The 14,586-nt window shown below is 38.6% G+C and overlaps 1 long non-coding RNA gene across 3 annotated transcripts in view; it reads left to right on the top strand.

Moving 5' to 3' along the window:
• LOC129525206 (uncharacterized) overlaps nucleotides 1-14,168 on the top strand; it is a 53,022-nt gene extending 38,854 nt beyond the window's left edge. For all 3 annotated transcript variants that reach the window (XR_010129186.1, XR_008669334.2, XR_010129187.1), the window contains 2 exons: nucleotides 9,850-10,299; nucleotides 14,021-14,168. This is a non-coding gene — a long non-coding RNA (uncharacterized lncRNA). The remainder of the gene's footprint in view (nucleotides 1-9,849; nucleotides 10,300-14,020) is intronic.
• The last annotated feature ends 418 nt before the right edge of the window (nucleotides 14,169-14,586 follow it).

Genomic DNA, 14,586 nt, shown 5'->3' with positions numbered 1-14,586 from the left:
AATTATAATAACTAGGCACTGAGTCACCACAGAGGGAGTCAGCCCCCTGCTGACCCCATAAGAAAACATCAAACTAAAAGTTACAGCAGATTAAAATAGCAGGACTAAAATACTTTTCTAATCATCCTTGATTAGAGAATGTTGAGCAATCTGTGCATGAAGAGCAATCCGTGGTCAAACCCAAGTTTGTTCTTGTATATTCATAATTAGTTGTAATGTTTATTTAACTATTTGGTAAATTCAGTTCATATACCAGTGTGATGAAGTTATCTCCAAGATAACTCCTTTTTGTCCTAAACCTCAAGGAAAGAATATCATGAGGGTTTTGGTTTTAATACAAATATTTAAATGCATGTGGCTCTAATAATAACTGTTATGAGTCTCATGCGTAACCAGAAACGGACCACCTTTGAATGGGTCTACATTTACCCTGAGTATTGGTAGAGAGGAAAGAGGTTAACCTATTGGCTTCCTAAAAAAGGGTGGTCATAAAATGAGTCAATGCCTAACAGAGGAGATCAATAAAGTGCTGTTGTGGATGGTGATAATAACAGTTTACAGATGCTCTGAAGCCCATGAGTCATCATCATTAATTTAGCTCCACATGCGTGTAGGCAGAAAATAGGATTCAGACAGGCCTCTAAGGGAAAGATCTATCATATTGATCGAGTGCAGCAGGCAGAAAGATGGGCTTTCAGGTCTCATGTCTGACACTGTTATGATGCAGTAAAGGGCGATCAATAGAGACCTCCCATCTGACTGGACTGCCCGTTTATGGGAACATGGCCTGGCATTATGACCTCCTTCCCTGCACTTTAGTCTGATGCTCAGCATGCAGTCACCTGCAGCCAGTCCAACCTGCAGGGTGGGTTTCAGCTTGCCTCAAGGCCACCCTCCTACTTTGTGCTTTATGCTGTGTAGCACCTGCTTTGTTCTTTGAGCTTGAGTTTCTCAAGTTTGTCAGCAAATTTAATTTCCATTTCTTGTAGAAATGAGGCTCTACCCTTAGTGTCTGTTATTCCTATTTCTGGCCTGGGCTTTGAAACCTGACTTCTGAACTCCAGTCAGCCATCTGGGTTTCTGCTCAAAGACTATCATGTATGTCTCCCTACATGCACTTCTAAATGTCTCCTATGTGAATTTTCCATCACTAAGTTCTTGTCACTGGTTTGAGGACTACCGTTGCTTCAAGTTGGAATACAGATGCTAATTGCTTACCTCGTATCACTTGCATTTTAGGGCTGCTCTCACCAGATGCTGAATTCTGTGTAGCAATCTAGATGGCTGCTCAGCTTCTGAAAATAGATTGTTTCTCCTTTTGCACCCTTCTATCTTCCCAAAACTGATGTAGTTAACGGGGCCAAACCTAGTCCTATCATAAAATATGGTAAGAGCCGTAAAAGATATAAACTGATCCTTGGCTTTAAGAAGGACCATTAATAACAGCCACTTCAATTTAATATAATCATTAATTCAATGAATATCTTTCATTGGCCACTGCAAACTAAGTGTTGGAGTCAGAGCAAGAACAACAACAAAAAAGAGACAATATTCTCATTATCATGGAATTTTCCTTTTTTAGGCATTCATGTGTGCATACATGCATGTGTATGTGTGTTGCTGCTGTCAGAAATAGCGGGCAGACAATAAAAACCAGTATCAGGTTATAAACAGCTCAGTGTAGAGAATTTAAAGGAGTGAAGTGATAGAACTAGTTTAAATTGGGCCATTGGGAAGCCTCTGTGGAGGTGACATTTGAATTGGAAACAGAGATAAAAGAGCCAACCACTGTATGATCAGAGAGAACATGTTTCCAGAAGGGGGAAAAGCTGGGCAAAGGCCCAAAACCAGAAATGAGCCTGAATATCTGAGACCCAGGCAGATGCTCAGTGTGGCTGGAGATAATGGGCAGAAAAGAATTGATTGGAATGAAGCTAGCAACGTTGGCAGAAGCTAGATCTTACGTGGCTTTGTGAACCATAATAAGTAGTTTGAGTTTAATTTAAATACAGTGGGAGAATATCTGTGGGTTTTAAGGAGAGGAGTAACCTGATTTGAGTTATATTTGAAAAATGAACACAGTGCTTCTGGGCAGATAGTGGATTTACGTGGAAGGCCAGAGAGGCAGCTGGGAGACTTGTTAGGAGGCTCTCAGAGTAGTTAAACAAGAGGAGTCGTGGTTTGGAGTGGGCTATGTAAGTGCAAGTGGAGAAAAGTAGAGGTAGAATCTGCAGGACGTGCAGAAGAATTTGATGTGGGAGAATGAGTCTTCGATTTGATATGAGCCAAAGAGCTGATGGTGGTGCCATATTCTGAGTATGAGGAAGACTGAAGGGAAAAGCAGATTTGAAGGAGAAAAGTTGAACATGATGTTCAGGGCTGTGAATGTTTGAATTGCCTGTTAGATATAATGTAAATGACAGGCAAGCTATAGAGAGTATGAATCTGAAGCGCTAGGGTTGGAGATGGAGAACTGGGAGCCATCAGCATAGCAATGGTACTTACAGGCTTGGTAGTGGAGGAGGTCACAGAGGAGAGTGTGGATAGAGACGGGAAGGGGCCAGGAGAGACCCCCTGAAGAACTCCAATATCTTCAAGCCTAGAATAGGAAAAGGAGCCAGAAAGGAGGCTGAGAAGTAGCCAGAAATTTTAAGAGAAATCCACTTAATAAGACTTTACCCTGTGTGAGGTCATACGCCAGCCTTCTATACAGGTTAACCACTTTAATCTTCACTTCAAATTCCAGAACTCTTTAGAAAGTGAAGTCTGGCATTGGGCTGTCTCTGCTAGAACCCAAGCATCCCCACTTGCTAGTGTATGACTGTGAGCACGTTCATTAACCTCCCTGTGACTCAGTTTCCTCATCTATAAAGTGGGGTTATAAATATCTACCTCATAAGCTTGAGGGTTGGATTAAATGAACTAACATACATCAAGTCCCCAGAACATTCTCTGGCACATGGTAAGCACACCAATAAATGTGATCTAGCAGTTGCTAAATAGCTATTATTATCTGAATCTTATACTCAGATGGGGCTTGGAGAAGTTTATTTTCAGGTATAGCACATGGTAGAGCTAGGGTTGAAACAACTTTGTTTGATCCCAAAGGATGTAGTATTTCTACTTTCCATGTATTTAGACCCTTTAAAATAAGAATAAATTGACTTATGACCAAGCCATCATTTTTGCCGGCCATAGTATCACAGCATAGAAAACCAATATATCATTTCAGATATGCATTTCAACCTTCATTCTCTCCAAGGAAATATTTTTATAAGAGATGCTGACTGTTAGTCAAATTCCCTAGATTTACTTTCTGTCTTGTCTGTAGAGTGGCTAAGGAAACTTTTCCACCCCCTAAAAGGGCAGTCAGAGTTAAACTGAGGCAAAAATGTCCACATAACTAACAACCAAATAATCAGTCCTCATGTAAATATATAACATGTTGATTATTATTGTAAATGTCAAAAATATTTTTAAGAGCAGATTTTATTAATAATCACTATTTAGACTAAATGAGGGATTCAGTCTTAACAAAGTAATATTTTTAAAGGAAACCTAGTTCTATTAATTTCAATTAAATAAAGCAACTCAAGTTAGGCTAATTAAGTGTTGTCAAGCAAAGGAGTTGGGAAGCTACTTCAATAAATAGAGAAGAATGATTTGTATTTAACATATTGGTTGTTTATCCATTAATTGGTGTTTTAAATTGTTTGAAGGCAATTTGTTCTTTTCAGTAAATTAAATGTTCCTCTATGCAAGTATTAGGCTATTTTATTGGCAACTTTTTTATAAAGCAAAGTTAGCTTCAGCTTAATCTCTTAGCAAATTAATGAAGGTTTCTTCCTTTAAGAGATTCTAAAGCTACTGGTGTTAAAATTAGGTTCTATTACTAATTTTTAAGAAGAGAAGAATTTCTCTGTTCATAATTCCAATATCCAATTACAATAAATTATGCAAAAAGACTGTTGCTACTTTGGAAGAAACTGTGAGGAACATCTGCCACCCTAAGCGGCAAGAGGTCTGACTATGATATAACATCTTAGGGTTCAATTTCATTTGAAAGTCTTAATTCTGTCTAAGTATACCACTGTGCATTACACTGTGTGTAATGTCAGAATTAAGACTTTAAATGTTAGAAGGAAGGAAGAGAAGGAGGAAAGGAGGGATAGAAGGAAGACAGAATCTCCATGATTAGAGTTTGGTTTGGAAGCCTAGTTTCTTTCTGAAAAAGGTCAATCACCATGGACTGGCTCAACCCTGAAAAGTTTCCAAAGTTAGGCTGATGTGCTCTGTTGAAATTCACCCAAGAATTGTACACCTTATTGCTGAGAAGTCACACCAGATGTCCTGTCCAAGGACTAATAATGCTTATTCCTGTAGGCTACATCCATATGTGAGGAAACAGAAGAGAGCATTTCAGAGCTAGTTAGTCAACTTTAAGTTATGCTCAGTGCACTGTATCGGGAATACAAAAGCATTTTCCAGATGGCATCATAAAGTTAGTTCATTTTTGCAAAGCACCATCTCATTTTTGAGAAATAGCCCCTTGTTTTTCATTCCCCTTGGTTGTTTCAGAATTGCTTTTTCTTGCCATAAATGCAATACTTAAACTGGAGGGCTGGTTAGAATATTTGCTGTATATTATAAAAAAATGCCTAACAGACTATGAGTGTTCAAATATGAATTGACGAGGAGATTGATAATACATGGTCTTAACCACTGGCCAGGCCATCAAGGAGACAAAGAGCCAGATGGATATTGGGATTCTGCTTTCACTGTTAATGATATAACCTTGGGTAATTCACTTAATTACACTGTGTTTCAATGTCTACATATGCATGAGAGCTATTCTAACTCTCAGAAATTCCTTTGTGAGTCATCTAAGAACCACCTATCATTTGAGTTGTTTCTCTGCCTACTTATCTATGTGAACTCTCTACTGTAGCCAAATTATCCCACTCACTTTCTTCCAAATACTCTGTGTGCAACTCCAAATTTGTGTCCTTCATCAAGCTCTTTTCTTGGCCTAGAATGCTCTTTCTCTTCTCTGTCTAGCCAAATCCTGCCGTCTTTTGAAGCATCAATCAACTGTCCTTCTCAGTAAGGATATTCATGTATCTGTGCTACTCTATAAAGGGATTTACACATGTAATCACATTTAGTCATTAGAACAGTTTTATAAAGTAACTATTATTGTGCTCATTTTACAGAAGAGAGTATGATACTTGAATAAAATGCTATACTGTCCCAAGGTCCAAAGGCGCCGTCAGGACTTAGATTAGAGCTCAGATTTCTTGGTTGCTGAAACCTGAATTCCTTCCACTACTCCACTCAGTCTCCTAAGGATATTTTTGTGTCCTTTGTTGCAATTATTGTTATTATTGTTATTTTATACTCTTTTAATGCAAAGGCTCATGTCTCCTTACAGAAATAGTAAATGTCTTGAAAAAAGGAATACTATCTTTGTATTTCCTGCACTATAATGTAAACTCCACAGGGGCTGAGAATTTGACTTGGTTATTCACTGCTCCTACTTCAGTATGTGGAACAGTCCCAGACATAGTAGACACACAATAAATACTTACTGAATAAATTTCACTATGTCTCTTATGGCATCTGGGTTTGCATATAAACGTTCCCAATAAATACTTGTTCTTCTGGCACAATAAGATTGTCCCCTCATAAAGGTTTCTAGATTAAAATCTTCTTAGATATAAAAAAAACTACTTTTTCTTTATAGCTTTCCACGTCTGTTGTCCCTCTTCTGCTACTAATCTTGTCTTCTCAACCATGACTGTTGTCAAATCATTCACCGAATATTTACATTACTCTGGGTTTTTCATGCTGACACCAAACATTGTCACATTTGACTCTAAATAATACAGAATGAGAATCACATCCTGAGTATTTATCCTCAATAAAAATCTGCTTACTAAATATTATTTATTGAGCAGTAATTATTTCCACACTAAGCACTTCATTTATATTAATTCTTATATAAGGACAAATATTCTGAACCCCATTTTACAAGTTAGAAAAATGATGCTCAGAGAAATTAAGCAACTTGCTGAGGACCACATAGATAATAAAATGATGAGCTAGAATTAAAGCTGGGGCTTCAAACCACTGAATTCTACTACATCCAAGTGGCTTGTGATGTTCCAGGAGAAGAGGCTGAATATCCTTGCCAGCTGGCATGGCCAAATTAGACAAGTCCTGACAGTCAAGTCAGATATTGTGAATTATGAGACTCCATTTTTGAGGGCTGACTATTGGGAAAACTTCAGAATTATCGATGGCCCCACAAATATCAATTGTTTCTGTTCGTTTTCTTGACTTAATCTCAAAATTATTAAACATGCAACTAAAATTCCAGTTCTGAGTGATGCTATTTAGTTAGTGAGAATAGCTTCTATTCATTAATGGAAGAAAGTCATTAATATGTAACATTATTATCTCTAACTTTACCCTAGTAAAGGCCAGTTGGTATTTATTAACATTTGGAATACAGATATTTTGCTAAGCTTACTTAACAAGACTGCATCAGTTAATGTTGACGTTAGTTTTGGTTTGGCACTGAGTCACAGCTCTTTGTTATTTCAAGGAGTAAGAATAAGTGAACTAGTAGTGTTTCAGTGAATATTAAAATGTGAAAAGCAAAACACAGTGAAAAACATGACTTCTAAGTATTTGCAATAACTCATAGTTTTTTTTTATAATTTTGGAGAAGGTGAGAGTCTAGTTGTCCTTCTGTCTTCTAAAATAAACTGTATTTGGAACTTTGGCTTAAGCCTATTTTTAATTCATTTTGGTAAGTACTACTACAAGCTTTATCAGTACAAGTGCCTTTCAAAACACAACATAATCAGACAAACAGAATGTTATAGGTTGCAAATAAAAGAATTTAGATACTGTTTCTTTCTGTGCTACCTACCATATATAACACTGGATAAATTGCTCAGAAAACAAATGTTAGTTTATTCAGCTTTAAGTCAAGGTTAATGCATAACTCAAAGAATTTTAAAGGGATCTATAAACCCACAAAGTGCTTAGAATTCTTTCAATCAAATCACAATGTAAACATTGGGTAAAGGACTGAGAGACTGTCATATGCTACTATTTTCTGTATTTTGACATCTGTGTATATGGTAATAGGTGCACAGCAAGCAGTGAATTTAATTCATAATACCTGTTATGTAGTTCAATCCCAGATAATAGAGGGAAAAAACTGGAGTGTAGCTTAGGAAATAGTATTGTTGTTGAGGCTCTTAGGAAACAGTATTATTGTTGAGGCTGTATTGTGATATTAGGAAATCAGTAGCCTTTCACAGACTCGAGCAAGGAAGCTGACTGTTAGTGTAGGACTCCAAAGTCTCTTGATCTACAGGCTTTAAAGCATTGCTTAGGAAAAAAAAATAAACAATATATTCTTGTACTAGCAAATCAGGAATTAATGATAAATTATTTAGATGACTGCAAATTGCCTGTGGCTTTCACCTTGAGTATATGCACTACAAGCAGATGACTGGGTTTTTGTTGTTGTTGTTGTTGTTGTTGTTGTTTCTGAGACGGAGTCTTGCTCTGTCGCCCAGGCTGGAGTGCAGTGGCGCGATCTCGGCTCACTGCAACCTCTGCCTCCCAGGTTCAAGCTATTCTCCTGCCCCACCCTCCCAAGTAGCTGGGATTACAGGCATGTGCCACCACGCCTGGCTAATTTTTGTATTTTTACTAGAGACGGGGTTTCACCATATTGGCCAGGCTGATCTCAAACTCCTGACCTCATGATCTGCCCGCCTCGGCCTCCCAAAGTACTGGGATTAGAGGCATGAGCCTGAGCCACTGTGCCCGGCCCAGGTGATTGTTTTTAGAGGATGTTTGGAGTTCTTTATTAGCAGACAGGATGCATTCATTAAGTATTCACTAAACGTGCATCGAACACCTACTATGTGTTCAGCTCTGTAGAGAGTGCTGAGATGAGTCATATATGGTCCCTACCTTTAAGGAACTCATCATCTAATGGAAGAGAAAGATACATCGACAGCCAACTGCAGGATGCATCCCAATATCATTCTTTCTCAGAGAGACCACACACGGAAGAAATAATGTGGGAAACATGGAAATATACTCAAAAGTCAGACAGAAGGAGGCTTATAGAATTAAAACCTATTAAATAATAATAACATTTAGAAAATACAGAATTGGATATATGGGAACCTTGTTGCAGCAGGAGGGGAAGCAAAGAGTTGGACTGAGGTTAGAGGTAATGAGGGAGCATGGTGTGGCCAATGAGAGAAGAAGCAGAGAGAGTTGTGGAGGAGAAAGTGTAGTGTAGTTGTGGAGGAGAAAGTGTAGTGTAGTTGTGGAGGAGAAAGTGTAGTGGGGAGAAAGTGTACTAGACAAAGCAGCTCTCCGCTCCTGAAAGAAGCCAGTGACAGCAGAACACAGAGTCTCCCACCCACATGAACCTCTGGGAGAGCCAGCAGAAAACTCAATCTTTTCCCCAGGGGTCACAGGACGAGTGGCTACAGGAAAGGCCATGGCCAATGCTTATAGCCTTGCTTACTCTTCCTCATTTTGCCTTCATATGGCCTTGATCTGGCCTATCTAGTGGGGTGATACGTGACAGAAATACCACAAAAAACATGAAATGTATCCTCTGTTTGCTTTAATCCTACAACAGTCTCTGCACTTAGCTAAGAGACATAAGGATGACTTTGTCCCGTGGTGGAGTGGTGAGGATACTCCAAACTCCAAAACTGTATATTCTTAATTGTAAGTTCAAAAGCTTTGATCTAAGTGGGAGTTATAAGGATTTGGAATAAAATATTACAGAAGCTGGTTACTTCCTCTTCCTACCAATGCTATAATGTTTTAGTTTGAGTCTGCTGCTGGGATAAGGAGGAGTTATTTAATCTGGCTGAGTTTAAATTTTAAATGACTGAGAAAACACTGAGTAGTGTATCACCCTAGAGAAGTCTGCAGAAATAGCATTCAAGGTAGAAATTAAGTCCAATTTTAGAAAAACAGAGAGAGCAACATTTTTGCACACAAGAATTTGTGAGTTGGGAAAGTTGCCTCCCCCAAACCTACTTTCAAAGGTCAGTGAAGTGGCCATGTGTAATTTCCTGGGCATACAAAGCCCAGGGTTTTTCACGTCTCTTTTCTGATGCCTTCAGTTTTGTTTGTTGTTTTTTGTAACTACTGACATGTATGTCATTCTACAAAAATGGTCTTGAGTTAACTAGACAAGAGTTTCAGCTAAAATGCAATTAATCAGGCAAAACAGTGATAGATTATCAGAACCTCTCCTGTATTAATCTGTAAAAGGGTATGCAGATACCAATAGTTGGAGATCTGGGGGTCAACAGCAATGAGGGAGCCACAGGAAGAAATGGCAAATGTATCCTCCCAAGGGAAATTGTCCTCTGAGGTGTTGCTGCTGCATTTCTTTCTTCCATAATTTATAAAGATATTTCCTTTTAAACTAACTTCTGGGGATTTGTGTGTGAAAAAAATTACTGCATTATAGGTGTTAAAAAGTGCTTTAGGAGCCCTGTATGATTTGACTTGAACTTTTCTTTCTATAAATTCTTATTTGCTAAAGCTTAAAGGCCCTCACCAGAGTTATTTTTCTTTGGCTTTGTAATAATTTGCATCTGAATCTTGATTCCTTGCCCTGTGAAACACCGTGATTTGGGGAATTAATGGTGTTCTGAATAATATATTTAGGATGCCCAGGTAGGCTTAAATAGGAATCCCATCTGGATAGTCACACTGGGTTCTCTCCAGGAGGTAGGCATACCTGGGAACTCTTGAGAAGGGTGGACCAACTGTTTGTTTCCATAGGGAATTATCTACATCAACACTCCTGAGAAAGAACTTATCCTAAAGGAAAAGAATACCGATTAACAAGATGTCTCTCTGGACTCACGTCTGAGTCACAAGATTAGGGACTGCAATCAAGAGTGGAAAAAATCTTGAAGAATTGACTCACTAAAGCTTCCGTCAGACATTGACAGCTCAATGGAGCATTGCTTTGCAGCCCCTGTAATGGTAATCATATGAAAGCATTTGCCCCACCCCAGGGTGACTGTGGGAACCTGGAGAAGTTAAGAAATGAATGTAATGGACTGAACTGCAAGCTGTGGCAGTCTGGGTCTGGAAGGAGAAGAAGCTGTAGAAGATATTTTCCTTCAGTAGCTTCTCCACAGCCATGGTGGGAGATGGCAGAAACAGCCAACATCACTTCTGGGAGCTGGACCACAGAAGAGAAAAAGAAACAACAGACCCAGTAGGGTAGGTAAAGGATGCCCTCCTTCACTCAGGAGAAACAGTTCTTTCCTTCTCAGTCTCCTCTGAGAGGAATTTGAAGAGATAGAATTGGGGGTTGAGAATAGGCTGGAGTGGCTATAGAGTGAGTGGGGACAAAGTCAAGGAACTTCTCTGTGTGTGTGTGTGTGTGTGTGTGTGTTTGCGTGTCTGTTTATTGTCACTGTAAATCTATTGTTTACCCCTAAGATCTGGCCTGGTTAAACAACAACAACAAAGGTCTGCTTCAGTTTTTGGCAGGACCTTCTAAGTAGATTTCTGAATTAGGCCTCTCTTCAATTGTCTGGGGTCCCTTTCACATGAAGACTTTTCTGAAGTGGTCCTAACTCCATCACTTAAAGTGCTGTTCTAGCTTACAGGTCCACCAACGGAGGACCTAGATGGTTAGTTGTGATTTCTAAGGGGAGTGGTGGTGGTCATTATTGTCATTTTCCAGATGATGGGTAATCAATGTAGACAAAGGCTCTCCCTGGCAAAGTGACAAGAGTATAAGGAATCAGGAGGTGTTAATTAGCCTTTCGTGGCTCAGCTTCTTCATCTGTGAAACTGAGGTGATTCTTACAGTGTAGTGTGCAACAGAATCATCTGCAGAACTAAAAACAAAAAGAGCAGCTACTTGAGCTTCATAAATACCAAGTTAGACTAAATGCAGGTGAATTTCAAAAGAGCTCCATAGGCATGTCCACCCCACTGGTCAAGGACCACTGAACCATATTTTTCTCCAGGTTCCCTTTCACCTTTGAAATGCTATTGTTTCTCATAAATTTGTATATAATGTTTGTGGAAGATTAAATAGGCACAGTGCATATTAAAATTTGTGAGACTTTTAACTTTTTTTTAAATAGAAATTTATCCCAAGGAAATTAGGTAATGCACACAAACATGTGTAGTCCAGAATAATTATTCTTGATTATGAAAGCAAACCATTGAGACAACACCAACAATTAACAATAAGATCTTATTTATGAGATAAATTGTGGTGTATCCCTAAAACAAGTTACAATTAGTCAATGAAAATTTAATTTTAAGAGACTAATAAATGATATGGAAAACGTTCATAATATACTTGTAAAATAAAAGCAAATTAAAAAATATATGCAAGTGTGGTTGTATATGGTTATAAGTGTGTGAAAATTTATGCTGAATGAAAGATGCTAGACACAAAAGAGTATACATGGTGTGACTCCACTTACGTAAAACTCTAAAAATGACAAATCCAATTTATAGTGGAAAAAACAACAGTGGTTGCCTGAAACAAAGTAGACATTAGAACTGGACACAAGGCAACTTTTCGAAGTGATGGGAATGCTTTTTATTTTGGTCCTGATGGTGGTTACATGGGCATATAATTTGAAAACTTAAAGTGGGTACATTGTATTGTCTGAAAATTATTCTTCAATTAAAAATATATTTTCTTTCAACTATGTAAAAATGAATATCTAGAAAAATTTTTGTATAAATACCTAAATTCTAAGCCGCTAAAACAAGTAAACTACTGAAACAAAATGAGGTGAACACTATTCCTTCCATTTTTTACAACTATATGTGCCTGTGCTTTTAAAAAAATACTGGACATATGTAAATATAAATACAAATGGTGGTTATTATGTTTGATGGTGGAATTAGAATTTTTATTACACTTTTCTATGGCTTTTTTCAAAATTTCTAAATTGAACATGTTATAATTTTTACTAGAAGAAAATAATCATTTTTAAATGTCTGTTTAGAAGATGTTAAGCTGAACACAAAAGCACTGGAAGAATAGATGAACCAAGAGTTTCATTGTTAAGTTATTCTTATCTCTAATAAAATGTGACCTTTATTAAAAAGAAAAAAAAAACCAGCAGCAGCAATAACAACGTGGGCGAAAAGTGACCGGGTGGGAATGTGCACTGGAGTTATTGAGGGAGCCAAATACACATTCAAAGCTCGTGGGCATGTGGGAATGTCTGTTTCCTTTCATTGAGATGGGCGGAATCTTGGCCAGTTGTAGCAGAATCTCTGGCCTATTTTTGTTCAAGAACTAAGTGCCTGTTGCCTTCCCCAGCTGGCGCCCCCCGGTTGTCAGCCCACTGTACTCCAACGTTTCCTGAGTCTGTACAGAGCACAGGTCTGTACATCTCATAGCACAGGTCTGTAAATCCTACACCACAGCCAACTGTTCACAGTGCCCTGGGCAATGGGGAAAAAAAAGAAAAGAAAAGAAACACCAGCACCAGAGATAAAGGAAATGACACAGGCAGTTGCTCTGGAATAAATAAGCAGAGGGGAAAAATGTGGCGGGGAACCTCAACAAGGATGCAGGAGAGGAAGTAAACAAGCAAACAAAGCTCAAGGCTGAGATGTCCTGGAACAAAAGCCCAGCACCTAGGGGAGAATAAAAATCTCACCAGGACCACAGGAAATAGAGAACTTCCTTAGTAGAATCAACTTGACAAATATCCTACAGAGCCATTGATTGTGAAGTCCTGGTCAGCTCTCTGGGTCTGTTCGCTCCTGAAGAATGGGGTGGCTTAAATCCAGGTGGCTGCTTAACAGGATAAACTCAGAAGTGTCCAGACCTAGATGCCAAGTCTAGCACTCCCAGTTGTGATGTAGGGGGTACCATTCTCATAGAATACAAAGAAAGGTGTCCCCCTGGGGTGGCATACATGCTAAGGGTCACTTCCTAAACCTCATCCATAAAATGAGGTTAATCATACCTGCCTCAGATTCTGTAGTACAGGTCAATGACATGGTTATGGATTACCCAGTTTCTCCGGGGCCCACTAACTTCTCATCTAATTGAGATTGCAGTAATAGTTTTGTTGTCTTTTTCCCCTTCTTGTTAGGCTTTGTTAGGAGAATACTCCAGTCTGCTTACACTTAAATTTTTGGAGATTTTTCTACTGACTTAACGCTTTAGAATTTTATTTACTGTTCCCTCCTTTCCTAGAATCCAGACAAAGCCTCATCAGATAAGACTAGAAACAGCTCCAGGTCAAAGACAACTCCTCTGTAGTTAGAATTATCACTTCCCTTCAGCCCCGATACTTGATTATCAGATCAAAACTCTGGTGTCCGACTCATCTTTCCTTAGAAGGAGTTCTTGGCTAAGAAACTGCTCAGCCTCTCATGTAAATGGGTTTCTGTTGGACACAAATTTTGGCTATAGGTGCAAGTTTGTTGAACAGTGCCTGCCTATTTCATAGTAAGCTCTCAGGAAAAGGAAAAGTAGATCTCACTGTCCACTTGGAAATGATGGTCATGTGAATGAAAGACCAGGGAGAATGCTCTCTTCCCACAGACCAATCATCTTTTCAGATGTTTGAACCTACAAGGATCCTGAGAGATTTTAAGGGATGAGGGACTAAAAGAAAAGGATGCATTTTGTTTTTGTTTAGGTTTTTTTTCAACACTTAGTTAATAGTCAAATAGGGGCTCTCAGATTTCTTAGCATATTTCAACTATTTCCACCCAGAACTAGCCTCTAGTTAAAATACGTTATTAAGCACTGATTTTATGGGAAGAGAATACTTAGAAAGTTTAAATTATTTTTAAATTATGGTTCTTAACAAACCCAGTAAGGAGGCATGCACTTAAACCTATTGGGAGGTAATATAGGTAAAAATCTAACATTTTATTGCTCCCCAATTAACTTTGAGAATAATACCCCATCTTACATAATCATCTAATTTTCAAATTGCAGAGATATCCAGCTGTGTCCAGTCCCTGTGAAGTCCCTCCAGCCCAGAACTGTGAGTTCCTGAAGAGCAGCCATGAGATTGTTCAGGTTATGGCTCTGCCCATCCCAATGTCCAGCCCAAAGCAAGTGTTCAATAAATGCCATTATTCAATCATTGCTGTTTCTTTTGCGGAGCTTGGAAGTGAGTATGTTGGATGGGGCAGCGATAGCCTTCCCCAGATGTCTCTGCCTGCTCCAGAGAAGCCTAATATAGAGAGAAATCCAAGATACTTTCAAAAGGGCAAAGAGTTGTAAAATCTTTAGGTGTGCAGAGCTGCAGAAAATCTGAATTACTTCTGGCTGTAATGTAAGGTAAAATAACAATTGTCATGCAAAGTCAACGAAGTAGAAAAATGGCCAGAAATGGAGGAAAATAAGGTTCACATGCAAGGGCCAGAGGCATTCAAAGAAGTGATGCAAAATACTGCAATTTACACAGAAGAACAGTTTAGAATTGACAATCATGAGATGGAAAGATTGGTCCAACACGAATTCTAAAAGGATGTAGAATTCTTAGTCATCTCAAGATG

This window comes from Gorilla gorilla, chromosome 9 (genome assembly GCF_029281585.2).
Source record: "Gorilla gorilla gorilla isolate KB3781 chromosome 9, NHGRI_mGorGor1-v2.1_pri, whole genome shotgun sequence".
NCBI lineage: Eukaryota > Metazoa > Chordata > Mammalia > Primates > Hominidae > Gorilla > Gorilla gorilla.
Note: the sequence above shows the minus strand (reverse complement) of the source record. Positions and strands in the feature narration are given on the sequence as shown.